The 27,744-nt window shown below is 40.5% G+C and overlaps 1 long non-coding RNA gene across 2 annotated transcripts; it reads left to right on the forward strand.

Moving 5' to 3' along the window:
• The first annotated feature begins 14,070 nt into the window (after positions 1–14,070).
• Positions 14,071–20,135, forward strand: LOC140699700 (uncharacterized). 2 transcript variants are annotated; one of them, XR_012077953.1, is made up of 3 exons: positions 14,071–14,446; positions 15,525–15,740; positions 19,742–20,135. It is a non-coding gene; the product is annotated as an uncharacterized lncRNA (long non-coding RNA). The 2 variants fall into 2 exon arrangements; XR_012077950.1 differs by lacking the exon at positions 19,742–20,135 and adding an exon at positions 16,537–17,046.
• Positions 20,136–27,744: the final 7,609 nt, after the last annotated feature.

Consider the following 27,744-nt stretch of genomic DNA (forward strand, 5'->3'; position numbering starts at 1 on the left):
TTAGAGAGGAGTCTTCCCCAGAGTGTGCTCCCGGGGCACCAGCTCTGTGCTTCTTGGAAGGTGCCTCACATGCACATGTGGAAATGCATCCTGGAGTCAGTTAAGCTTGAGAAATTCTGGGTTCAACAAGCTAAAGTTTGCTTTGGGGTCCTTGCATCGTCCACATAGTTTCCCCTCACCTCTGAGATGTTCATGGTGGGTCTGATCCCATCACCAACGGGTTACCCCCCCCAAAAAGGAACTAGCACATCCCAGAGTGTTGTGTGTCACCCTTCTCCTACCAACCACCATGTGGCTGGTGGAGCACCATTGTGATTCCTTTTTTTTTTTTGACAATTGGCAATAAATAAGATAGGCATAGTTCTGCCCAAGGCATGTGCCCTCCCCAGCCAAGGTGCAGATGCATTTGTATCTGAAGCACATCTCTGGTGGCAGTAAGCCCAAGGGACTGTTTCTCAAGTAGCAGCAATTGGCAAGGTCAAATGCCAAGATGACGAAATCAAGCTCCAGCTGATGGAAGCTACAGTGTCCACTACAGTACCCACTTCCCACACGTGGCTAGAAAATATTTAATTTAATTTAAAATTTACCTCTTGATTCCCAAAGCACACTTCAAGTGTTCAGTGACCACATGCGGCCAGTAACTACTGCACTGGCCAGTGCACGTGTGGTAAATTTCCATCATTACAGAAATGCCTACTGAACAGTACTGGACGAGCATTCCACCATACACACACACACACACACACACACACACACACACACACACACGCAAATCCCTTTTCTACAAATATAAGATGATAGACTGATTTACCAAAGGGCTCCTAATGGTTAGAACCATCCTGGCTCCTGGGTCTTCACTGCTCTAAGCATTTCGGCTTTCTGAAAACATCTTTAGTCTCGTTTGGTTCTAACCTATTTGATACACTTCATGAACAAGTAAGATGAGCCTTTGGAGAGCTGACCCACAACAGTTCTATCCTGAGAGAACAGGGGTCAGCTGGACAGATCCCAGACCACCAGGACTCACTCCGTTTCACGGATTTGTCTCTCAGTAGGTGACGACCTAGGATAACATCTCCATGTCAAGGGGTCCAGCCTTCATCATGTCTACAGCCCCTTTCACCACATCAGCTAGCATCTTCGAAGGTTCCAGGGACAAGGATGAGGACATATTTTTGGAGGAAAGGGGACATTTTTCTAACAACCCCAGACCAGTACAGAAGAAGGAGCAAAACATAGTGAAAAAAAGCTTGTGAAAGAAATGAACCTTACAGCAAGTCTTGAAGGCAGTGGTAGGAATTAGCCAGCTGGAGAAGGAGTAAAGGATTTTTTTTTATAAGGGATTACCAACATTTATTCATCAACAAATATTTACAGTGCTATTACCATGTCCCAGGCACCAGGCAACAACACAGTGAGTGCAGGACACATTCAAGGAGCTGCAAGGACAGCAGACTAAAACTGAAACACTAGACGAGGTTGAGGTGACAGGAAGCTCAAGATAGGGAGGTAGGAAAGGGCCATGTCATTAGAGCTTTGAATGCCTGTTCAGAAGTTTGCAGTTTATCCTGAAAGGGATGGAGAGCTGTTGAGACATTTTAAGCAGGAATCAATGTTTTCAGCTCTCTTTTGAAAGGGTCACTCAAAGATAAGAATTCTGGGTAGGACAGAAGAGAAACTAGCACAGTCATAAGATGTTATTGGTCGTGAACAGGGAAAGAAGATTAATTCAAGAGATACTAAGAAAATATAACCTATAATGGAAAAGAATACAAAAATGAATATGTGTATGTATATGTATGACTGAAGCATTGTGCTGCACACCAGAAATTGATGCATTGTAACTGACCCATTGTAACTGACTATACTTCAATTTATTTTAAAAAAAAAGAGAGATACTGAGAAAACAAAACACAGCAGTGAACGTGAGGTGAGGGAGGGAGGAGGGGGTTGAAGCCACCTCCCAGGACTCTTGCTTGCTTGAATAATCAGGGGGCAGGTCCATCATGACAGAGGAGGCAGCAGGAGGAACTGGTGTGCAGATGACTTGAGTTCTGCTCTGTGTACATCCAATTTGAGGCAAAGTTCTTTCTAGAATATTCCCTAGGCATTTAGTTATAACAAACTAGAATTCTGGGGAGGTACCTGGGCTGGGGTCACATATTTTTGAGCCTTTGATTAACTCTTGGCAACTAAAACTGTGGGGATCAATTGAAGTAAATCATGAGAGGATATAAAGTGAAACAAGAAGAGAGGAGGATGCCAACATCAAGGGTGGAGAAAGGAAAGGGAGGCTGCGAAGGAAGCCAGGAGAGAGATGCCAAAGTGAGAAGCCACCACCAAGGGTCGTTGTGTCCACCAGGGGAGAGAGTCCCAAAGGATTAGCTCATCTGGTGGAATGAAGCAGAAACGCTGAGTCAGAAGATATTGAAAAGGACCACTGGATTTGACAACTAGAGAGAAAACATCACTGTTAAGTTCGGTTGTCAGAGCAATTTCAGTAGCGTGGGAGGCCTGACCCACCTTCCACGGATCTAAGGAAGCCATGAAGACGAGCATCCTAGAGGCAGAAGCCCTCCTTTAAGGAGACAGACTGGTGCTCAGCCCCAGAGGCACGATCCACGAAAGAGTGTTGATAAACGAGACTTAACATTTAAATTTTCTGCTCTGTGAAAGACTCTTTCAAGAGAATGAAAAGACAAGCCACAGACTGGAAGAAAATATGTGTGACACGTATCTGATAAAGGACAGTTATCCAAAATGTACAAAGAAGGCTGAAGACTCCAGAATCAGAAAACAATCCAATTTAAAAATGGGCCAAATACCTTAAGACACTTCACTAAAGAAGATATACAGATGGCAAACAAGCATATGAAAAAATGCTTCACATTTTATAGCATCAGGGAAATACAAACTAAAACAGCAATGAGACACCAATACACACCTATCACATTGGCCAAAATCTAGGACACTGACAACACCAAACGCTGGTGAGGATGTGGAGCAACAGGAACTCTCGGTCGTGGCTGGTGGGGATGCAAAACAGCCCCTTTGGAGGGCAGTTTGTTTTTCTTATAAAACTAAACATACTCTTATCATACAATTCAGCAGTAATACTCCTTGGTATTCACCCAAGAGTTAAAAATTTATGTCCACATAACTTGCGCGTGGATGTTTATAGTAGCTTTATTATAACTGGCAAAACTTGGAAACCACCAAGATGTCCTTCAGCAGGTAAACCCTACTGTAGCTGTGGTCCACTCAGACAGTGGAACACTATTCAGCACTCAAAAAGGAAAGAACTATCAAGCCATGAGAAGACGTGGAGGAACCTTATTGGTGTATTACTAGGTGAACGAAGCCAATCTGAAAAGCTACCTACTGTACAATTCCAGCTATGTGACAGTCTGGGAAAGGCAAAACTATGGTGACAGTAAAAAGATTATTAGTTGTCAAGGGTTTGAAGGGACAAAGAGATGCACAGGTGGATCACAGAAGATTTTTAGGGCAGTGAAAATACTCTGTATGATGCTATAGTGGTGGATACATGCCATCATGCACTTGTCAAAACCCACAGAACATACACCACCAACAGACTATGGACGGTAGTCTGTGGGCTACAGACTGTGGACTCTGGGTGACAATGATGTGTCGATGTAGGTTCATTGATGGTAACACATGTATTATCTGGTGGGGATGTGATAATGTGTGGGGGCAGGGGGCTGATGGGAAACGTCTATACTTTCTACTCAATGTTGCTGTAAACCCAAAACTGCTCTGAGAAATAAAGTCTATTTTTTAAAGCTGGGCTGGGAAATGCAGAACTAGAACAGTGACTAAGGACACCTGCATGGAAGATGGCCAAGAAAAAGAGCATTTGAGGGCTTAAGGATGGAACTGAGTCTGCATGTTTATGCGGAAGCAGAAAGACTCAGTAGAGAGTATCAAAGGAATGTTCAGGAGAGAAAAAGAGACCTGAAAAAGCAAAAATCAGTGGGAGGGCACAAGTGCAGGACACCGGCTGAACTTCACGCTGAGCAAGCAGATTTCTGACTCTTCCTAAGAGGGGGAGGAAAAGAAGAGTGGGCTTGGATGCAGTGATTATGGTTTTATAAGTTGAAGGCGTTCCAGAAGGAAAGATGGTATTCTCCTTGAAGTTGTGCTGAGGTCGTTTATTAAGGGTAGGAAAAAAAAGAGAAGAAGAGCAGGGGGCTTTACTCACCTGCCGAAGGACACTTAGGTGGCTTCCGTGTCTTGGTTATTGTATACAGTGCTGCTGCGAACACTGGGGTGCATGTATCTTTCAGAATTAGAGTTTTCTCCAGGTGTGTGCTCAGGAGTGGGATTGCTAGATCATATGGTAAGTCTATTTTTAGTTTTTTAAGGACTCTCCATACTGCTCTCCATAGTGGTTACACCAAATTACATTCCCACCAGCAGTGTAGGAGGGTTCCCCTTTCTCTCCCCCTCTCTTGTGGACTTTTTAATGATGGCCATGTTGACCAGTGTGAGGTAACACTTCATTGTAGTTTTGATTTGTGTTTGTTATACCTTGAGTCTTCAACTCTTTCCAGAAGGCTTTTGAGAGAACTCATCTTCTAGGTCTCAGAGGAACCACCATTGTACTTACCTCAGTGATGCCTTGTTTATTTGAGTCCTGGCTTAGTTCCTTTTGAATCTGAGCTTAGAAATGTGTAGAAATTTGTAAGACAGGTGTAGGCTAATTTCACAGTCATGTGTTTTCATGCGGTGGCTTGGGGTGGTTCTAAGGCTACACAACATTTTGGAAATAGAAAAAAGTAATCTATCTTTTTTTTTTAAAGTAATCTGTCTGCTTTCTCCTCTACTAAGAGGTACAAAAAATATGCCAATCATCTGACAAAGTCTACTGGAAATGGGCATAGCCCCAAACGAGAAAGTCCAGTCCTAAAAGCTGCACAGAACACTGAAGCTTTGTTGTGTGTGACTTCTGCTTCAGTTGTCAGAGAATTTAACTCAGGACGTACTTACTTTCCCCTAAAAGATTCTTAGAAAACAGTCATTGGGTCCATGGGTCATTTTTTAACTCAGTCTTCCTTGGTCTGTTCTGTCAAGAGATAGGGCTTCAATAACCCCTATTTGCAGTATTTCACCAACCACCTTAAACATCCTATATTTCACTTTCTGCTGAAAAGAAAAATCTGCTCCAGTCTGATTGGGCACTATGTGGTTACAGAATCATTTTCAAAATTACCCAAGAGTTTGAAATATGTTAGAAAATGCCATTCATCTAACCAGAACTTTCTATACAGCTGGTTCTCCATGACCAAACCCTTTAAAAAGGCAGAGCGTCCTCCTGCTCTCCTTTTCTGCCTTTTACTCTAGCATCTTACTGAATTTTTTCAGTAGTCTCATGTTGGAGTAACTGCCATATTTTATGACAACCACTAATGATACCTGGCTCCTTTCTGTAGGTGAGCAATAACTAATTAGAGGCAACCATAAGAAAATAAAAACACACCTAGTGGTACAGAGTTCGAGGAAAATTTGACTTGATGGCCCTAAAGGGAGCATACTCAGGAAGACAACATTTAATAAAATGGAAAATAACAGAGCATAACCCTGGGAAGCTGTTCATAGAATTCTGGGATAAAAGTAGTCCTAGAATTACCTGGTCTACTGTCCATATTTTACCAAGAAGAAAACTCAGCCCTTAAAGAGTGAGCCACTTTGCTGAGTTCTGATGAAGGACAGTCTTGAGTATTCTAATCATTTTCCTTATTCCAAAAATTGTTCACAGCAAGGAATGAATCCCTATGTGTCCGCTGTATGGAATCAAACTGTTTTTAACTAACACTTAGTAACTAAAGCCATCCTCACTGGGCGTGTCCTAGGAGAGTTATAGTCTTTGTACCTGTTGAGATAGATGGAAGACAAACTAGCAGAAGAGCCAAAAACCAAGGGTGGACATTGGTCTCCTCTCAACAAGGTGGGTATAGAGCAAACATACCTCAACATAACATAAGCCATATATGACAAACCCACAGGTAACACATTCGACAGCGAAAAGCAGAAGGCCTTTCCTCTAAGTTCAGGAAGAAGACAAGAATGTCCATTCTCACCACTTATATTCAACACAGTTTTGGAAGTCCTAGACATAGCAATCAGAGAAGAAAAAGAAATAAAAGGAATCCAAATGGGAAAATAAAAAGTAAAACTGTTACTGTTTTCAGATGACATGATACTATACATAGAAAATCCTAAAGACACCCAAAAATAAACCCATACACTTATAGTCCCTTAATCTATGACAAAGGGGGAAAGGATATACAATGTGATATACATTACACGTCATCTTCCCACAAGCAGTAAAGAAAATCTGCTAGGTTGATATCATTTTCCATATTTCTTGCTCCAAACTTTCCCAATATGGTCGACTGTCTTTATGCAGTACTTCCCCCTCCAAACTAGATATTTAAGAGCAATGAGAGAGTTTCCTCTTTTCTACTAAAGTTGAATCTTACCACACAGTTTAACCATATAACTTTTAATTCAGTCCAATCACATAAATGTTGCTTTTAATAATTAATATGAACACTTTTTAGAATGTGGTAAAAACAGGAGAAGAGAAAAAATTAGACAGTAGAAAGGAAGAATATTTATACTTTTTCCATTTGCCAACAGTGCATTCAATGATCCATTTCACACACACACACACCCTTACGTCTATTGGTGACTGTTTACACTCTCCACAATGATTCTCTTTCTCTACTACGTTTGTTCCAACTCCACTTTCTCTAATTTTATTTTTTCTCATATTTTCTAATCCAAAATTGACCAGATGAGTTAAGAAACCCAAGATATCAAATGCTCCAAGGATTTCTTTACAAAGCAGTAAATATGCCATGTGTTTTAGTTAATAAAAAAGGCCAAAACTACCTAACATGATCTTTTTTACTGCCTTGGTCTTGAATATTTTGAAAGATTTCTTATTCATCACTTTCATAAAAAACAAATTATTCAAACAATGACTCATTATTGTACAATTTCCTTAACTAACGATTACACTTTATTCTTTTTTTAATCATAAGAACTCAACTGGGTATTTTGTTTAAACCTTTTTTTTAATTCCTTAACCAAGCAAAGCATATTTTAGAAGAATTCATCAAATCACTTACTGTATGGAAGAAGTATCATCAAATAGAGTGCAATGTTTAAGAAAATATAAATACAATTCTCCATTGCTAATGAAAATTTACTATACTGATTCATCATAGGTCAGGTAAGTTATTAAAAGGAATTGAGACTAAAGCAATCACAGTCTCATTCAATCATGTAAACATCACTGGCCAGTGGAAGCTTGTAAGGAGAAGAAAATACACTTACTGATTTTTTTCATAATTGAACACCTGGAGTTCAATAAATGTGAGCTAAATTACTCACTCCAGTTAATATCTTAAACTGAAGAGTTACAGATTTAAGTACGAATTCTAGACTGTAAGAAATAAAAAACACATCCATGGTCACGTAATTTTACAACATCACAAGTCATTTTCACAAGTCACTTTCACAAGTCACCAGACCTTTGGAATACTTTTGAGCCTGAAAAGCCTTACCTCTCTGGTCTCTAATAATAAGTTTCCCCCCTTTTCAAGCTGTTCTTATCTTTTTCTCAACTCCATATTTCTTAAGACTAAGTAAAGCTGCCCAAAGCATCACACAAATTTGCAAAGTACATATGGCCTAAAATATTCAGCCACATGAATCAAAACTGACCATTTTCCCAGAATTTTCCAGACAAGTACCTCAACTTTTCACTTTACTTTGCTTCTGTAATCATATCCTTAATATATACAAAATCTAGTGGGGTTTTTATATAATGCAGAAATTTTTAAAAGCCATAGCTGGTGGAATGGATGGAATTGTATCTTCCCAAAAAATATGCCCAAATCCTAATTCTGGTATCTGTGAATGTGACCTTATTTGGAAACAGGGTCTTTGCAACTTTGATGAAGTTAAGGATCTTGAGATGATATCATGCCAGATTTAGAGCAGGCAGTAAAGTCAATGACTGGTATCCTTATAAGAAAAGGGAGAGACAGATTTGAGACACAGACACACAGAGAAGGTGAGGGAAAGATAGAACAGAGATGGGTGTGGTGAGTCTACAGGCCAAGAGATATCAAGGATTGCCAGCAGCTTCCAGAATCCAGAAAAGATGCAGAAGGGAACTGTGAGAGAATACATTTACATTGTTTTAAGCCACCAAATTCATGGTAATTTGTTAGAGAGCAGCCCAAGGAAACTAATACAAATGGTTAAGCAATGAGATAAATATTAGTTGCAAAGAATCTAGAAACTAGTCATTCAGATGCACAGGATGTACAAGGTGCCCCAGTTTCCAGTTTCTACCTGCAGTCTTGTTTACACAAATTTGCAAATCAATGCTTTCCCTACTAATCACAATTTTGATGCTGGATGGATGACATAATCCTCCAAATTTTAGAGGCTATTTGGAAAAAAGCCTCTTTTTTTTTTTTGTTATAACATGCCTTATCTGTCAAAATGTTTCATTTTGCTCTTTCTTCAAAAAAAGGTGTCAATCAGTTAGTTGCCAAGGGAAAATTTGGAATGAATGTCATTGGCAAAATGAAGAAAGGGGCTGCCCAGTGTGGATGAGGGGCAGACACCAAGACAGTTACTCTGTTCTCTCAGTGTCACTCACAGAGGAAAGACCTTTGGTCCCTGGAAGAACAATATTTCTCAAAAACACACCTGAACACTTCTGGTTGAGTTCTCTGGTAGTCTACGGCTATTTTGGGTCAGACAGTTACTCTCCCCTGAGGTGTAATACAGGCTAGGCATTATATTCTCTGGAAGGAATAGAATAAACTATAGAATGTTCCCAGGGCACCATCTTGGAATCAATTTATTCATTTCTCTAATAAGCACTTTAACCACTGTTTTGACTCAGGCACTGAGTTAAGTACAATGAACACAAAGTTACTTACGAAATGGGCCTTTTGTGGCCAGCAGACACACGAAAAGATGCTCAACATCACTAATCATCAGAGAAATGCAAATTCAAACCACAGTGAAGTGTCAGCTCACACCTGTCAGGACGGCTGTCATCAGAAAGTCTCCAAATAACAAATGTTAGTGAGAATGTGGAGAAAAGGGAGCCCTTGCACATGCTGGTAGGAATGTAAATTGGTGCAGCCACTATGGAAAACAGTATGGAGGTTCCTCAAGAAGCTAAAAATAAGATGACCATATGATCCGGCAATTCTGCTCCTGGATATTTATCAAAGATAACAAAAACACTAATGTGAAAATGTACATGCACCCCAATGTTCATAGCAGCATTGTGTACAATAACCAAGATATGGAAGCAACCTAAATGTCCAACAGATGACTGTATAAAGAAGAAGTGGTATATTTATACAATGGAATACTACTCACCCATAAAAAATTAAAATAATGCCATTTGCAGCAACATAGATGGACCTAGAGAGTATTATGCTCAGTGAAATAAATCAGACAGAGAAAGACAAATACTCTATGTTAACACTTATATGTGGAATCTAAAACATACAACAAATAAATGTATATAACAAAACAGAAAAAGACTCACAGATACAGAGAGCAAACTTGTGGTTACCAGTGGGGAGAGGGAGGAAGTGGGAGGGGCAAGACAGGGGTAGGGGACTGAGACACAAACTACTATGTATAAAATAAATAAGCAAGAAAAACATGTTTTACAGCACAGAGAATACAGCTACAACTTTCAAACAACTTTAAATGGAGTATAATCTATGAAAATATTGAATCACTAGGTTGTGCACCTGAAACCAATATAGTCTTGTAAATCAACTATAGTTCAATAAAAGAAAATGATTCTGGAAAAAGATAAATAAATGGGCCTTTTCCTCAAGTGGATAGAGGAATCAGAAAATAAGAAAATAAATTACTGGGTGGTGTTAAAAAGAACCATTACAGAGATATGGACAAAATGTTATGAAAACAAAACCCAGAAAAATGGAGCCATTAACTCCACCTAGAGACATCACCACGCAGACGTCCAGGAGGGGCCCACTGAGGAGGCTGCACACGGACAGCAAAGGCAGGGAGGAGACATCAGGACAAAGGCAAGGGTGTGTGATGCTCCCGGGTTCTCACACACCTTGCAGAAGAGGCATGTGTGTGCTTTGCCATCAAAGGGAGAGTTAGCTTTATTCTCATTAATCCAAGTTCCAGACTTGTAAAGGTGAAAATTAATCTACTAAAATCTGAACTGGCTATGCCATGGGGGAGAGAGTCAGCCAGAAACAGTCAAGTCAAAAGCCACAGGTCTCCCTCCAGGTCGAGGTGGCCACGCCATAGGGTCCCTCAGTGCAATTGGCTATCCCCTCCAGGAAAGCCTGGGGCCACATATCTAGAGCATGACACATAGCTTTATATTGTTGAAGAAGAAAATGTTCCAGAAGAGAAGAGGAGGAGGCAGCTCTAGTCCAAGCAGAGGAAAAAAAAATCAAGCTTATCAGAGAAGAGAGAGAGATTCTAATTTAAAATGTTCACATTTCTGAATGCTGAACACATTGAATTTTTGGTTGTTTTGTTTGATCACCTTAACTATTGCTCAGCCCTGCACTTCTCTGTGCCTGTGTGGAAAGTGTCTAGAGGCATTTCTTTAAAGCAAACCAGTTTTAAGACCAACCTATAGCTCTAAGTGAAGGGTTCTTTCTTTATAATCACCCAGGAAGGTCATCTGCTGTGGTGGTGGGATGCCCAGCTACAGATGAAACCTGGCCTTCTATTTCTGCCTCTTTCTCTTCTCTGGCTGGACGTGTGTCTGATATACCCCTGGGAATCATGGGAGGTGGCTCCAATTCGGAGGGGATGGTGAGTATCTTGGAATAATTGGAGGCAGATCCCTGGAACAGTAAATCACGTTTGAGGCATAGAAAGGTGGCCCCCTTCAGAATGGGGGTATGTCCAAAAATGAACGCTTGAGAATATCTTTTAAGAAATGGTTTAATAGTTCTATCCTGTAATAAAAAGGAGTTCATTGAAACTTTTTTTTAAAGCTTTTATGAGAAAAAGCTGCTTGTCTCCTAAAGATCCCTGGGAGCATTGAAAAGGGGGCTTGTTTTTGGATTCCTGAGAGACACATGCTTAAGTCAACCCTGGACCCATGCCCCCAACAGCTGGGACCCTGAGAAGCGGGCAGTTACACAATTGCGCAGTGAGAAGTAGAATGAAAGATATGTTGTCATAACTACATCAGGAGGAAAGGGGAAGGTGCACTCACCCAGCTGCATTCTCATCTACCAAAACAGGAAGTCAGAGAGGTCTCAGACTGATCAATAAAAATAACTGTAAGCACGTATCATTGAGAAACATGGAAATAAACACTGGAGGAAATAGCTAAGGATGTTGGAAATGGTCCCCTAAGGACACCAGGACTGAAAGGCAGAGAGGGTCAAGCCAAGGGGAATCCTCTCATAGGTCTAAATCTTCATTATGAATCATGAGCATACATTCCTTTTTGAAAAGAGGTTTAAATTGAAGGAACTGAATGGAAAAAATGCTGGATTGTCTAAAAATAAAAAAATCCAAAATATTGTTTCAATTTTGGTGTTCTGATGTTTCACTTAACTAAGATAATGAGGTACATTTTAAATAAATCACTCTGCTTTCATCCCTTTTAAAAAAATCTAGTAATTTTATGTTTTTTTTCTATAGCTCTTCTGTAACTGGTAAGAAATCCACATACCCTCGTGAGTCAGATTCATACCATCAAATCCCCAAATATCTTAGGATCCCCAGCCTGCAAAACTGTGAAACATAAATGCTTGTTGTTTAAGTCACCAGTCTAAAAAATTTTGTTATACCATTATAAAGAGACTAATGCAATGCCTACTCCAATAATGGAATGTGTCTTCATGCCTCTTTTATTACAAAGGTTTTTGTTGCTACTTCTCTGCTTTTGTTTTCAGTATATCCAATGTTTGGCTGAGTCTAGTAAAATAGATAGAATGGAGAGAAACACCAAATAATAGGAAGAAAATTAAAATGTATACCTGACATATGGAGATAATAAAAAAAAATTCTCCCATGTTAAAACTTGTGGAAAGTTTCTCAGTTTTTTGATTTATGTTGGCAGCACCAGCCATAGGACCCCCTAGATCATGCAGCCAGCTTCCCTGGGACCCCCCTGGCCCATAGTCAGCTGCGCCATGGGGTCTATTCCCACCTACAAGTGGGCAAGAACCAGACCCATGACTCCCCAGTCCTTGCAACCAGCCACACCAGGACCCAGCAACACAGCAGCCACCACACAAGGCAGACCTGGCAGCCAACTGGGCTGGGGACCAGCACCCCTACCAGCACACCCACAGTAGTCCAACCACCACAACAGGATAGAAGGGCCCACTCAGCCCACATCAAGGGCAGCCTTAGATTTTATAGCTCTGGTGACCAGAAGGGAGTGTGATGCTGGGTCCCACAGGATGTCCCCTACTTAAGGTCATTTCTCCAAGATCGGTAATCATAACCAATCCACCTAATGCATAGAAATAAACACAGAGAATTCACACTTAGGTGACAAAGACTTTTCCAAATGAAGGAAGAAGATAAAACCCCAGAAGAAGAACTAAGTGAAGTGGAGATAAGAAATATACACAGTAGGGAGTTCAAAGTAATCATCATAAACTCAGGAAAGGAATAAATGAACAGAGTGAGAGGTTTAACAGAGAGTTAAAAAGTAGAAAGAAGACCCAAACAGAGCTGAGCAGCACAATAACTGAAATTTAAAAACACACTAGGAGTCCAGAGTGGATTAGATAATACAGAAGAAAGGAACAGTGAACTGGAAAACAGAGGAGTGGAAATCACTGATGCTGAGCAGAAAAAAGAAAAGAGAATTTTAAAAAACGAGGACAGTTTAATTGCCTTCTGGGGTAACATCAAGTGGACTATCATTCACATGATAAGAATCCAGGGGAGAGGAAGGGGCAGAAAACTTATCTGAAGCAATAATAGCTGAAAACTTCCCTAACCTGGTAAAGGAAACAGACATCCAGGTCCAGCAAACACAGAGAATCCTGATCAAGACAAACTCAAAAGTTTGTCCACACCAAGACATATCATTATTAAAATGGCAATAAATAAAGAGAGAAGCTTAAAAGAGGCAAAAGAAAATCTATTAGTTATGTGCAAGGGAACTCCCATAAGACTGTCAGCTGACTTTTCCACGGGAACTCTGCAGTCAGACGGGAGTGGCATGATATATTTAAAGTGATGAAAGGAAAAAACCTACAACCAAGATTACTGTACTCAGCAAGGCTCTCATTCAGACTTGAAGGAGACAGAGTTTTACAGACATGCAAAACCTAAAAGACTTCAGCACCACTAAATCAACCTTACAATAAATGTTAAAGGGACCTTCTAAGCAGAAAAGAAAAGACCACAGGCTAGGGGTTGTCCTGTGCCTTGTAGGATGTTTAGCTGCATCCCTGGCCTCTGCCTACTAGATGCCAGTAGAGACACCCTCTCCCACCCTCTTTATGACAATCAAAAATATCTCCAGACATCCCCTGGGAGGCAAAGAACCACCGGTCTAGAGGGATCCTCTTAGGCTCAGGGCCACAGCTGCATGGCTTTAATATAACAATCTGCAAGTTTTCCTGGGGTAGGGACAGAGGAAACAGTGGTATTGTTCCATCTCTGTCCAGTAGTGCTCAACTCTTGTGCCACTCATTTCAGTCCTTAACTTTCCTGCTCTGGTACCCAAGAAATTGTTTCTCTGGGCTTCAGTTTCCTCATCAGGAAAATGGGCATCATCGTCATAAATATTATTAATAAAAAATAATAGCACCTGCACCATAGAGTTGTTAGAAGGATCAAATAAGATAATGCATGTAAAATGCTTCTAACAGTGCCTGGCACTGAGCAATTTCAAATAAATGTTAGTTATTATTATTAACATCATAATCATCCTCATTATTACATCATCATCATCAAAGGCTTCCCCTCAGGAGCCATGGCCTCACTGGGACCTTCAGGTAATTAAGCAGGGGCAGCTATGAACCATAGAAACTTGGGACTCTTTACTGACTTCGTAGCACATGACAGTAAACAATGACATGTCTCAAGTTCAAGGCACATACAGAAGATTTTCCTGAGGTTTACGTCATGACAAAAGCTTTCACTGCACTTTCCAAGCTCACTTCCGCCTAATTCGGTCACATGACCAACCACATTTGTAGTGGTTGGTGAGAAACAAGAGGGAGAAATCCTTCAAGTGTAACCAGTGTCCCCATTAAAGCATTTTTACCTGTGGATGGGCGATGAGAGAGGAGAAGTTATTCAATCTGATCATCTTTACGGCTGTCTTGCAGTTCTGGTGTATTTCTCTTCACCTTGCTGAGTCCAGGGTATAGCCGTGCATTCAATTAATTCAGTAAGTATGTGCTGAAAATCTGGGCTGTACCAGGCATCCTTTGGGTATCAGGATACAGCAGGAGGAAAAGTTCCCTTGAGAAGCTGTCAGATTGGGGTAGATGGTACAGGAATATCGACTTTGTCAGATGTTACAAGTGCTGTGGGGAGACAAAGCAAGGATGTGCTGGACAAGGGGGTGTGGATCTACTGTGTCCTGGTCAGGAAGGCTCACTGATGAGAAGTGGGAGGGTCAGCCACATGGATGCCCTGGGGAAGAACCCTCCAGGCAGAGGGGCAGCAAGTGAAAAGTCCGTGAGAGGGGTGTTATTGGCACCAGAGAACCGGCAAGGAGGCTAGTGTGCCTGGAACAGGGGAAGCAGTCATCATGGTCCTGGGAAATGCGGTCAGAGAAATGGGGTGGGTGGTGGTGTCGGTGGCGTGGAACCTGGTAGACCAGTGAGACAACATGGACTTCTACTCTGAGAAAGACGAGGAGGTACTTTTCTAAAAGGTTTTGCCAGAAAAGTGATATGATTTCATTTCGTCTATGTAATAGGCACTTGTATCAACGGCATTATCTGCCTGAGAAATTAACTCTATGTTAATGACCATACTAACTAAAAACACGTCCTTGGGGGCACTTCTGACTGGGAGCGTGTGAAGAGATCAGTGATTTCTCTCCCCAAAGAATAATATAAAAGGGGGGAGTGTCAAAAAGCATTAATCTAGGGCATTAGAAATTGCCAAAGGCAAACAACAAATTGAAAGGCATTTCTACTTGACAAAATGCTGGGACAGTGGGGAGTCTGTGGCCAGAGACTCTTGCCTGGGACAGCTCCCTCCTTCCCCAAGCTTGGTGGTTAATGACCGGCAGTTTTGCTGCCAGAGGGCAGACTCAATTTGGGGGCAGAGGGAAGAAATGCTTTCTTTGCCATATGAAAGTTGTGAGTTTAGTGGAAAGCAAACGGAGAAATCCCATAGCTTTGCAAGCTCAAGGGTTCACTTTTTGCCAGTGATTTAGTGGAGAGATTCTGAAAATGAGCAATCCTGGAAATGTGGCTGGTGTAACTCTTTTCTACTTTTTTAAAATTGAAAAGCCATATGGAGTGACTGTATTGGACAACACAGATTTATACAATCAAAATCAAGGAAGAATGATTGGGAAGCCAAGGGGGGCAGCCCCTACAATTAAAAATCAGATCCACGGCCCTGTTTCAGCGCATGAGCCAGTTTTCACATCTGGAACTCATTGACTGAAGGAACGGGAAAACTCAATGAACTAGGACCCCACAGCCTCACAGCAAAGATATACGGTAATGATTTCCCCAATCCTTCTTATAACCATTTATTCAGGTGACGGCGCAGCGGAAGGGGGACTAGCCAGACATGGAAGATCATAAGACACAGTGTTTGAGTGGAAATTAAAATCAATAATGAGTTTTTTTATCTTACACTATAGTTGTAGTTTATTAATTTCTTTTTGTAATTAGGTTAATTTTTGCTTTATGTATTTTAAGGTTAAGTTGGTAGGTATATACACAACTATATCATGTTTATTATTGTATAGCACCCCTCTTCACTTAAATTAAATTTTGTTAATTCTACTTTAAAATCTATTTTGCCTGATGTTTAGTATCACTGCACCAGGCACTTTTAGTTAATCTTGGTTTTTTTTTTTTTAACATCTCTTTTTTTTTCAACCTTTCTGTGTACATTTTTCTTTAGTGGATTCTTTTGTAAGCAGTAAAGAACTTTATTTTAATTTTGTATCTAATATAAAAATGAGGGGATTTTTAGCTCACGTGGAAAATACACTACACATGGGAAATATATCCATGAATAAGCTGTAGATCTTGCCTCAAAAGAGCTAATTGACTTTGTTTATTGTGAACAGTGAACAGGGTATAGTGGTACACACATGCACACACAAATAGTTCAAGTCCACTCGAGATACATAAGCTGTAGTGACATATAGTGATGGGGAGGAAGTACAAATAATGCACACACTTTACAATGTAGAACAGTGTTTCTCAAACTTTTGTTCATTATCACCCCTCTGAGGAACCTTTTCCCACCATCTTTTTTCCTAATTGCTTTCTCCTTCTCCAGGAAATTAAATATTTCATAATAAGATTGGGAGAGGGGACAGCTGAGTTTTGGAGGACCACAAACCATTGTAATATCCAAGACTTTTTCACCCTCCCCTAAACAAAAGCCAGTAGTCACTTCTCTGGGGACGATATCATTGAGAATGTAGATGGAGACACGACATGGTGGAGAAAGGCACTTTCAGTGGAAAGGATTCGGAAGGTCTGTAAGAAAGTAACATCGGAACTGGTTGTGAAATGTGGATATGATTTGTTCATGGAGGGAAAGAGGTGAATTTCCGGCATCATTGCTGAGAGAGAAAACCCTGCATAAGTTAAAGGTTTTGCCAGCATCTGTGAAATCACACCATCTCCTTACTGCTGCCTATGTGTGGTTGGCTTGAAAATTTTATCGAAGAAAATAATCGAAGAATACTCTGGTGACACCTGGAACGGAAGGCTACACACAAAAAATGTAAAATTTGTGAGGTTTATATTATTTTTCTTTAAAAATATTTTTGTATTTGATACATTTCTTGTCATGAGTAATTTAAACTTCTTCCAAATTCCTGTGGAATTCAAAAATCCACTACTAACATACACATTGTCAGAAGTCCATGAGAACAAACTTGGCAAAAGCAAGAGTAATTACATATGTCATTTTCTGTAGGAAACCCACCTGCTCAAAAAATTAGTTATTGTAAGTTAATCAGCAGCTTCAACAGCATAGCTCTAATGAGATCTCTCAAAATTTTACTTGTACGTTTTAAAAACTATTATTTTTCCTTTCCACCAGTGCCTCACACACACCCTCACATACACACTTCACCATTGCCACTGTGTATTTGAAGATGATGACGTTCTTTGCAATACTTTATGTAAGAGATGTGTAATCAATCTTTTATAATCAACACATGTACTAGACAATAATTCCTCGGGTGTGGAGTTAGTCTTAAAATTTTTTATCTTTAGACCAGCCAGTAGTCCCTTGACCAGAGTAAATATTAAGATCTAATAATAAAAATGGAGAGTGAAATAAACTCATAGTGGGGAAAACATTACAGTTCATTTTCTGCATTATTGGCTGACAATAGCTTAAGGTCAAAGACATGTGAATATCTGGCCTGTTGTTTTTATGTCCAAGTAGTTGGATCAGGGCTTCTCTATTAAACATGTCTCCAACCTTAAGGTCAGTTTAAGTGCCTGGAAATGACTGTCCAACATGGGATGATACACACATATGTTTCTCATATTTGACATAAAAATTTATCCAATTTAGAATTTTAATTTTTGGCACGAGGCATTGAGGACTCTATTACATTAAAAATTAAGATAAGACCCTTGGGCAAGATACTATGAAACATGTCCTTTGGAATGGGGTAACTATCAGCAAGAACCCAGGAGGGCTTGGCTTGGAATATCTCTTCCAAAAGTTCTTGTTAGCATCACCATTATAACGCACACATAAAAACTGCTAATATTTTGATGACCAACGGTCTCAGATTTAACCACTGAAAGTGGGCAAAACTTCTGAAAATGTGAGAATGGGTTCTCTCAGCTCTAATAATAAGCCACTAGAAACATTTGTTGCATAAATGAGTAAATAAATATAAATAAATGTTATAGCCATAGTATTTTTGACCCTTCATTTCAAGACTGATGGTAGCGTTCAGCCCGTTACTACTATTACACTCGTCCTCCCCATCCAAATCCCCTTCTGCTTGGTCACGTCCAATCCTTCAGCCCATCTGGCCTCTGCTGGATTCACTTACTTCCTTTTCCAGCCAGGGCAACATGACAAATGACCTCAACTATTTTTGCACCAGCGTGCTCCGTTCCTTGCTCTACTTTTCCTTCCATTTAACATGCTTTACCAGTCCCTAACTCTGGGTTGAACCCAAAAATCTTTTCTTTCTTCACTCCAGCATCTGGGATGGAGACATAAATAAAATAACAAATGATGGTTTTCAGGCCCATCAGGGCCGCTTTAGTAATCTGCCTTGTTTCTTTTAAAGGATATTTTTTTTTTCAACCCACAAGCTCTCAAAGATGGAAATCCTTGGTTATCCATCCTGGTTTGTGCTTACAACATGTATTTTCTCCAGAATTTCTTTTTTTTTTTTTTTGATGGAAAGGATATTTTATTCTTTTGTAGTTTTTTTGATTGAAGTATAATTGATTTACAATATTGTATTACTTTCAGCTGTACAATATAGTGATTCGATATTATTATAGATGACACTCCATTTAAAGTTATAAAATCTTGGCTCTGTTCCCTGTGCTTTACGGTGTATCCTTGTAGCTTATCTATTTCATACACAGTAATTTGTACCTCTCAGTTCCCTACCTCTATCTTGTCCCTCCCCCTTTCCCTCTTCTTGCTGGTAACCACTGGTTTGTTCTCTGTGTCTGCGAGTTTGTTTCTGTTTTGTTGTATTCATTTATACCACGCTATTCAGTTGCAGTGCAGGGTCCGAGCTAACTCCATCCCCCCACGTGCACACCCCCCTCGATGGCAGCAGCCTTTGTCCCAGTGGGGAGCTGCTCCAGATCTGGGGGATTGGGGCAGGCTCTTGGCTCAGACTGGAACACACTTGGGGCTGTTGCAGGAAACTGATCAGAGCCCCGGACAGCTTCAGTCTGCTTCCTCTGCCTCGTTCCCAGGAGTAAGCAAGCAGAGTCTAGGTTTCTTACAGCCTCTTGAAAGTCCCACTGCTTTTCAAACCAGCTAAGGGGACTCATCTTCCTGGTGTCAGACTCCAAGCCTGGGATGCCCAATGTGTGGTTTGAACCCCTCACTCCTCAAGGGGGACCTCCAAGCCCATGTAATCCCCCTCCTCTTCTGTGCCCCAGCGGTCTTGACCCGATCGCTTCTCCTCCTTTCCTACCCAACTCCTTTTCTTCACACCCTGGATTGTAGAAAAGTCTTTCTGCCCGTCTCCAGTTTGTTTTCAGTGACAAACACACACAGATGTCTTCTGATCTCCTCCCCCAGATTTCTTGAGATGACAGTAGAGGGTGTGTTAAGATGCATTTAATTACACATAACAAAAAATAACAAATACAAATTGGCTTAATCAATAAGGAAATATATGGTGTCACATGAAAAGAGTTTCTGAGGGAGTACAGCCTACAAGTTTGTTTGATGCAGTGATTCAATGAAGTCATCAAAGACCCACTTTATTTTTACCTCCATGTGAGCCTCCATGTGTTGTCTTTGCCCTCAGGTGGGGCCCACGTGGCCCCAAGTAACTCCAGGAGTTCCAAGTGTCACACCTGGATATGATAATGTCCAGAAGACATACAGATGCCCAGCAGGCACATGAAAAGATGCTCGTTGTCGCTCATCATCGGGGAGATGCAAGTCACAACCACAAGGAGACAGCACCTCACACCCGTCAGAATGGCTTTTTATCAAAAAGGCAAGGAACATCTGTTGGACAGGGTGTGGAGAAAAGGGAACCCTTGTGCACTGTTGGTGGGAATGTTAATTGGTACAACCACTACGGAAAAGAGTATGGAGGTTCCTCAAAAAATTAAAAATAGAACTGCTATATGATCTGGTAGTTCCACTTCTGGATATATATCCAAAATAAATGAAAACACTAACTTAAAAAGATATATGTACCCCTATGTTCATTTCAGCATTATTTACAAATAGCCAAGATATGGAAGCAAACTAAACTCCATCAATAGATGAATGGATAAAGAAAATAATTTATTCAGCCATAAAATGAAGGAAATCTTGCCATTTGCAATAACATGGATGGACCTTGGGGTGGACAGTGAGCAAAATGAGTGAAGGGAGGTGTCAAAAGGCGCAAACTTCCAGTTGTAAAATAAATAAGTCAAGGAGTCACAGCATGGTAACTACAGTTAATAATATCATATTATATAAATGAAAGTTGCAAAGGGGGCAGACAACAGGTTTCATTACACAGGAAAAAAAAATTGTAACTGAACATGGTGATGGATGTTAAGTTGTTGACCTGTTGATTATTTTGCAGTATATACAAATATTGAATCATTATGTTGTATACCTGAAGCTAATATAATGTTACGTGTATAATAAAAAAGAAAGCATTAATTTTCACATGAATAATAGTCACATGAATATTTATGGTAGCATTGTTCATAATAGCCCAAAAGTGGAAACAACCAAATGTCTAGTAACTGATTTTAATGAATAAACAGAAATGTTATATCTGTAGAATGAAATGTTATTAACCCGATGAAAGTTTCTTATTTATCATAAATAAATATAATTATGTCCAAGAATGAAATGAACCATCTCTTAGTATACCTTCTTCTTAAAAATGTTAAATATTTTTCTTCTGCAAAGAACATTAACTGACTCTCCTTGTGTCTTATTAAGTCACATGAGATCATATGCTTTTTCCTAAACCAATCTCTGGCGAGGGGTTTCCATACTTAGACTTTTGATATGAGAGCATCAACGACAGAGACTACAGTGAGCTGTCTCAAGGAAGCGTCATCCCATCAAGTTTGTCAAATTTATATAGACTTTCTTTCCTTATGACTTTGAGCCAGTGACTTTTTTTTAGCTGATAAGTTTTATTCATTAGCTTAAAAAGATGAAAAATACTGAGTCAATTCTATAAGCGCAGGATTTTTGTATGAACAATGTGAAAAGTCCTATTTTAGGCACTATTGGTAATAAAAATCGAAATAAGACGCAGTCTCTTCAGCTTGCAGAAGACCAGATACAGTAACACCAACTGTGGAGGTGGACTTTAATCGTCCTATTGGGAACAGATGCAGACAGAGATTTTTCCAAGTGAGGTTGCAGCTGAAGTGACCATGAGACCCACTGCTCTGATTTGTGGCTCCCTAAGCCCATAGAGAGAGGGCACCCACAGATTTGAGAACATTTCTCCCGCTCTTCCCCAGAACAGAGCCGTTCTCCAAATAGCTACCTTTGCTTTCACACCCTGCACATCAGTCAGACACCACCCGTGAGCCCGATAATGTTTTATTTCCAGACGATGGGGCAAACGCCCTTTCAGGTGTTCCAAAGGACCGAGTCAGGATTAGCTGGAAAAGGACAAGACACCCGTTGTTTAAAAGTGACTCTGTTCTTGAAACGGAAGCCTCAGGTGTCAGTGAAAACTGTCTCATGGAGAAGTGGATGCAGGGAACTTAGAACATTCCCCACGCTTTAAAAGAATCAGAAAGAAGTGAAAAAGAATAAAAGATGTCAGTGGATAGCTTTGAAGGACTAGCTTGTAACAACAGGGCAACTTGGGCTCTGCCTGCTATTCTGCTAGGCACCAGGTTTTTTTTTTTCCCCAGGTACTATGAAATCCCCTCATTCCAAGTCCACAAGTGCCTGTATTTTAAAAGCGGATGGATCTTAAGGACACGAGCTGAATTATTGTGTGCTATAGCCTTTCTGAAAAATCTCTCAGAAATGTCAAAAACGAGGACAACAGACCTTTCTGGATCACATCTATTAACAAATCCCTTAATCTCCACCTCTACTAAATCAAAGCTAGTTTACTGAGCAGGTAGGTCCCTAATCCTGTCTTCTTGGCAGCAGCCAATAACCAAGAGCAGTTAAACGGTGCGTAGAGGATGCTACACTGCACATCAAAGGACCAGTCAGGGCTCATCTGGGAGCTGCTCTTTGAAGTTCCTCTCTGGGCCTGGTGTTCCTGCAACAGATGGCTGTAGATCACTGAATCCACTGGTCACGTCCCTCTGCCATTTCAAACACTCAGGATAATAAAATCTCAAACCACAGGCTCTGTTTTTAATTTGAAGTCTATTAGCTTTTATTTAAAATAAGGCATGTTTATTACAGAGAGTAAAAAAAAAAAAGACACAAGCAAAAATGAAACATATTTGAAATACATATCATTCCAATTTATAATCCAATTTCCCAGAGCAATCATGGTTAATGCGTTGGTATACATAATTCCAGATTTTTCTGTGCACTAAAAAAATTCTAACATTATAGATATATATGTTTTGAATCACAATATTCTAAACAACTTTCATCTAACAAATACTTGGACAGCAACCTCTTTTCAAATAGCTGGGTAATGTTCCACTGCATGGATAGACATCCATGAATTTCTTTAGCAAATTGCCAGTATTTTTATAAATACAGATAGATATGTCCTCATTTTGTTATTACAAACAGCATTTCAAGGACTGCTTCTTGTGCTAAGTTTTTGCATACCACTTTCGTTATTTCCTTAAGAAAATTATTTAAAACATTAGATTTTTCCATACTTTTTCCTGTTTAAAATAGAGATAAAGAGTAAGACAAGAGTGATCAACTCTTTAAAAACCATTGGCATATTTGACTGTAATGACGTTCATGTTTAATGATTTGTTTGCATTTTTTAAGCCATATGCTTTCGGAAGGTCCTTGAAAACCAATTCCAAGCCAATTTATATGCGTGCATACAGAAAACCATTAAAAGTGAAAGAGAGGCAAGAAACCCCATGGAGAGAGAGGAGCATTAATTCTCAAATTCTTAGAGCCAAGATGAAAAAAACAATTACAAGTGGAGTAAGAAGAAGTATATCAATTCAAGAGAGTCAAATTTCTGATCTGGCAACAGGGATAAAACCTGTAACCCATGTGTGTTTTGATAAAGACTTTGATTGATGAAATTTTCTTATTCATAAAGCCAAGGGCACAATATTACATTTTATTTCAGGAAATACATTTTTATAGGAAAAGTTAATATAGTCCAGGTCAATGGTGTTTCATCTAACTTGCTGCAAGGGTAGAACCCAGAGGAACTGACCTGCATGGTGCCATCTGTGGCTTCTCTCCAGCATCTCTCATTTTAATCATGGATTGATGGGAGTTAAATATCTGGGGACCCCAGACCGCCTGACAGCAGAATAAACGTCCACCCCAAATCTTTGGATTTGTTCAGAAGCTTACAACGTTACCACGAAATGGAGCCCTGTAGAGCAGGATGTAGGTGACTGGGACTGGAAATGTTTAAGGGCAGCTAAGGTTGCCAGTGAGCCTCCTTGGCAGGAAGAATTTCAGGATAGTTTGGGTAGAATGAAGGTTGCCAATGCGGTAGCCCCTCAGATGACACCAAACAGGTGATGGGGCCAGGCGTGAACAGGGGCAAACTGGAGATGCTCGCCTCAAGGCATTCCCGTTCAGGAGCAAAAGCAGCCTGGCAGATTTGTTGGGACCCCTGCTGATAACAGCTGTTTCTGAGCACAGATTCTTCCTGCCGAGCCAACCAGGAGTTCACTACAAAATGTAGCGCCAAGCTGCTGGGTAAAAATATTCAAAGTATTCATACTTGGGTATTGGACTTGGTCAGCCAAGAATACCTACTGTAGTTCTCTTATCAATTGTGGGCAGTCCAGGAGAAGAGCTCCTTCTATTTTTTAAACTTTATTTGTAATGAAATAAAGTCAGTTTACAATGTTGCATTAATGTCTGGTGTACAGCATCAAGTTTCAGTCATCCATATACATACAAATATTTGTTTTCATATTCTTCTCCATTATAGATTACTATGAGATATTGAGTATAGTCCCCTGTGCTGTACAGTAGGACCTTGTTGTTTATCTATTTTATATATAGTAGTGTGTGTCTGCTAATTCCAAGCTCCTAATTTATTCCTTCCCACCGCCTTCACCGTAAGTTTGTTTTCTATCTCTGGGGGAAGGTATAGCTCAGTGGTAGAGCACATGCTTAGCATGCTTGAGGTCCTGGGTTCAATCTCCAGCATCTCCACTAAAAAGGGAAAGAAAAAAAAATGGAGAAGAAGGGCCCCTTCTAACTCATGCTAGTACCACCGCGTCGTCAGTACAGGGAAGTCTGTCTGCTCTTCTGTTTGCTGTAACAAAAGGAAACACATCCAATTAATCTAAATAACAACAATAATCAGACTATTGGTTTATGTTCCTAAGAAGAGAGAGCAGAACCTAGCTTCTTTTATCTCTGTTGGAAAGTGGATCAGAACAGCATCGTATCCACCTCGGTTTTGGCTGGATCATCACGACGATTTCTCCAGCACTGGAAAGGTCCTTTGCTGTCTTGGCTTCCTTCACTCCTTGGTTTATCTCTTTTTTGATCTAAACAGTCAAACTGAAAGACAGCAATATTGAGGAACAGGAGAAACTTAAGAGAGAAGCAATGACTTTTAACCTTACTCTAAGGTCAAAGCAAACATTTCTGGAAAAAATAACCAGTGGGGAAATAATCTTTGAATAAAGATTTTCTATGGCTGTTTCTTGCAGACTTGAATCCAAGCATTCCATTCTTTCAACACTGAAGTTAACAAATGAGTCATTAAACATGAGATTTATTTTAAAAAAAAATAGTAAAGGGGAAAGAACAGACTGGGAGTTCGAAATTTGTAGATGCGGACAGGCATATGTAGAATAGGTAAACAAGATGACCCTGTGTGGCACAGGGAAATATACACAAGATCTTGTGGTGGCTCACAGGGAAAGAGAATGTGACAATGAATATATGTATGTTCATGTATAACTGAAAAATTGTGCTCTACACTGGAATTTGACACAACATTGTAAAATGACTATAACTCAATTTTAAAAAAGTTAAAAAAAAACTGTAAAGATTTCCTTCAAATTGGATTAAAACAAGTCCCAGTCAAGTGAGTACACATTGATGCTTCTATACTACCCTCTAGAGAAAGAATAAATGATTTCACAGGAAAAGAAAAACACTTATCAACACAACTTTCCTTTTCCTTACCCTTGCCTCTACCCCAGTTCTTTTTCAAGAGTCTGTTTTATGCTTTAGATACTAGTAACATGGTATCATCTATATTTAAACAAATCAAAATCAATTCCAAATAAACAAAATGAAAAGTTCAGCTCCTCACTGTCAGAAACCACATAGCAAATGCCCAGTGGCCACATGTGTCTACTGGGTACCATATTGGACAGCATGTATTCAGAACATTTTCATCACAGGCAGTTCTTTTGGGCATCGGTGGTCTGGATAACTTACAAAGTCACTGAAACCTTGCCCATAAAGAAAATTTCATGGAGACTGGCTGGGAAAAACAATTTGTTTATAAACATCCTTGCTGATTGAGGAATCTCAATTTGTTGGAATTTAATTACAAGATGACCTTTTCCTTCCAACTCCGCCCACCAGCAGTATGGGATCAAATTTTCTTCTCCAGCTGGGTGATGGCTACCTTAGCAGTATCTTAATTCCATAGCCATTTTCAGTTACTGAAACAATCTCTCTTCCAGGAATTAGGACTTGATGCCGTTCATTTGCTTAAAACTTCCATCTCACACTTGACTCAGAACCCTTGCCCTCTCGTACCCTCTCCCCCCACCCACACAAGCTTTAGTCTTTGAAGTGGAGGGGCGTGTGGCTTGTCCCTGAGACACCTCCCGGTCTCCTTCTTATATGCTACTCTGATGTGACAACAAAATGGAAATGGGGGTGAGGGTGACAGCAGTCGTATGTGGCTGTCTCTGCAGTGTTGGTTGGGAGCGTCCCTGCTCTACTACTTTAGGCTGATTCCTCCTGATCCTGGAGGCCCCTCCTTATGGGGCTGCCTCTCCACAGGTGATGTACATGTGAAGTTTCACACTGGATTTCTCCGAATCTGAAATACTCCCAATCTCCATGGCCCCTCCAAGGGCTAACTTGTCTTCTTCAAAGTCCCCATGACGTGTCTTCCAACATCAAGAGACATAGTCAAGCACTTCCCTCTTCTTGCCCATGGTGAGGGAGGAGAACTGAAAAGAAAAGTGTTGGAGGGGTGGGGGAAACCTTTCTGCTACCCACTTCAGTTCTGTCCCTGGGGGCTGTGAATTAATCTAACAAAAGACAGGTGTAACAGGAGAAAAGACACACAGTTTGTATTAATATTTATGTACAGAGGAGTTCACAGAAAAGAAGTGTTTAGACTCAGGAGGAGGTTCATCTATCCTTTTAACAATAGAAAGAGGGTTTGGGCCTCTAGGGGCAATAAATTACAGGGAAATGACTAGGAAATAAATGGGGGAACTAATGAAAGATGCTACTTCAGTAAGATTGTTTATGCAAACTCATCTTGGTATCAACTTCCCATCTTTGGTGATAAGAGTTATTCTTCTCATCCCGGTGCAGGGTTGGCAGGGACACCTCCCTCAAAGGGAAGTTTACGCCGTGTAGGCTGATGAGGGGAGGAGAGCAGATTCTCCCTGCACGTGTTGATTCCCAGTCGCCTTCAGCTCAAAATAACCCTTATGCCAAAGTAGTATATTTGGGGTGTCATATTCTGGTATCTTCCAAAAGCACTCAGACTTTTAGCAGTGAAATAAGCCTGCAGATTCTGCAGCTAAGTAAATATCCAGAGGAACAAGGTGTCAGTCTCCCCTTTTTCAAGACACCCCAGTCTTCATGAGGATTTTATTGAGGCTGATTCACTTGGCACCGTGGGTGGAAATGCATCATTGTCTCCTCCTCCAAGGGCAGGGGAGGGAGGAACCTCCAGCTGTAAATTGTGAACATCCTCCCTCCCTCGAGTTCGGGGACAGCGAGAGGAAGCGGGGGTGGGGCCGGGGTGGGTGGGAGAGAGATGTAACTGGGGGTAGCAGTCAGGACAAATGCCACTTAGTAAGCCCTGGCAGCTTCTAGTGGCTGAGGAAGACTTAGTGCCTGGTGTCCTCAGCTCTGGGTTTCATCCACGATTCTGAGACAAGAAAGTCAAACTCGGCATCCTCTTCCACATGCAATAGATATTAGAATCAGCCTTAAATTTATGCCTTAGATTTTCCATCCTCCCATAATAAGGAAAACTCTTAGTCACTCAGAGATATGTTCCAGAACAGTTTCCAAGTCAGAATAAGCAAAACCATTTGCCTTCGGATACTTAATATTTTCTAGTTTCAAATTTGCTATTTGCAACCAGTCCTAAGGGTGAAAGATTCTAATTCATCTGGACAGAGAAACAGGGTAACCAACCAGTTTCTCACAGTGACAGACCATGAGATGGAGCCAGCCAGTGGTCGAGAACTGGGCAGTCAGTTCACGCGAGGGGACGGCCCGGTGCCTGCAAGTTCTACCCAGAAACCTGGGGATTGCCCCTGAATAATAAGTATTTAAACCCGAATGAATCAATGCTACTGTGGTGGTTAAAGGCGTGGGCTTCTGGGTCAAAAGCCTGAGCGGATAGTCCATCTCTAGTCCATCTGTGAACCAGCGCCAAGTAAAGAAATTCCTGAGCCTCTGTGACACCTTAAAATC

Source organism: Vicugna pacos, chromosome 2 (genome assembly GCF_048564905.1).
Source record: "Vicugna pacos chromosome 2, VicPac4, whole genome shotgun sequence".
Taxonomy (NCBI): Eukaryota; Metazoa; Chordata; class Mammalia; order Artiodactyla; family Camelidae; genus Vicugna; species Vicugna pacos.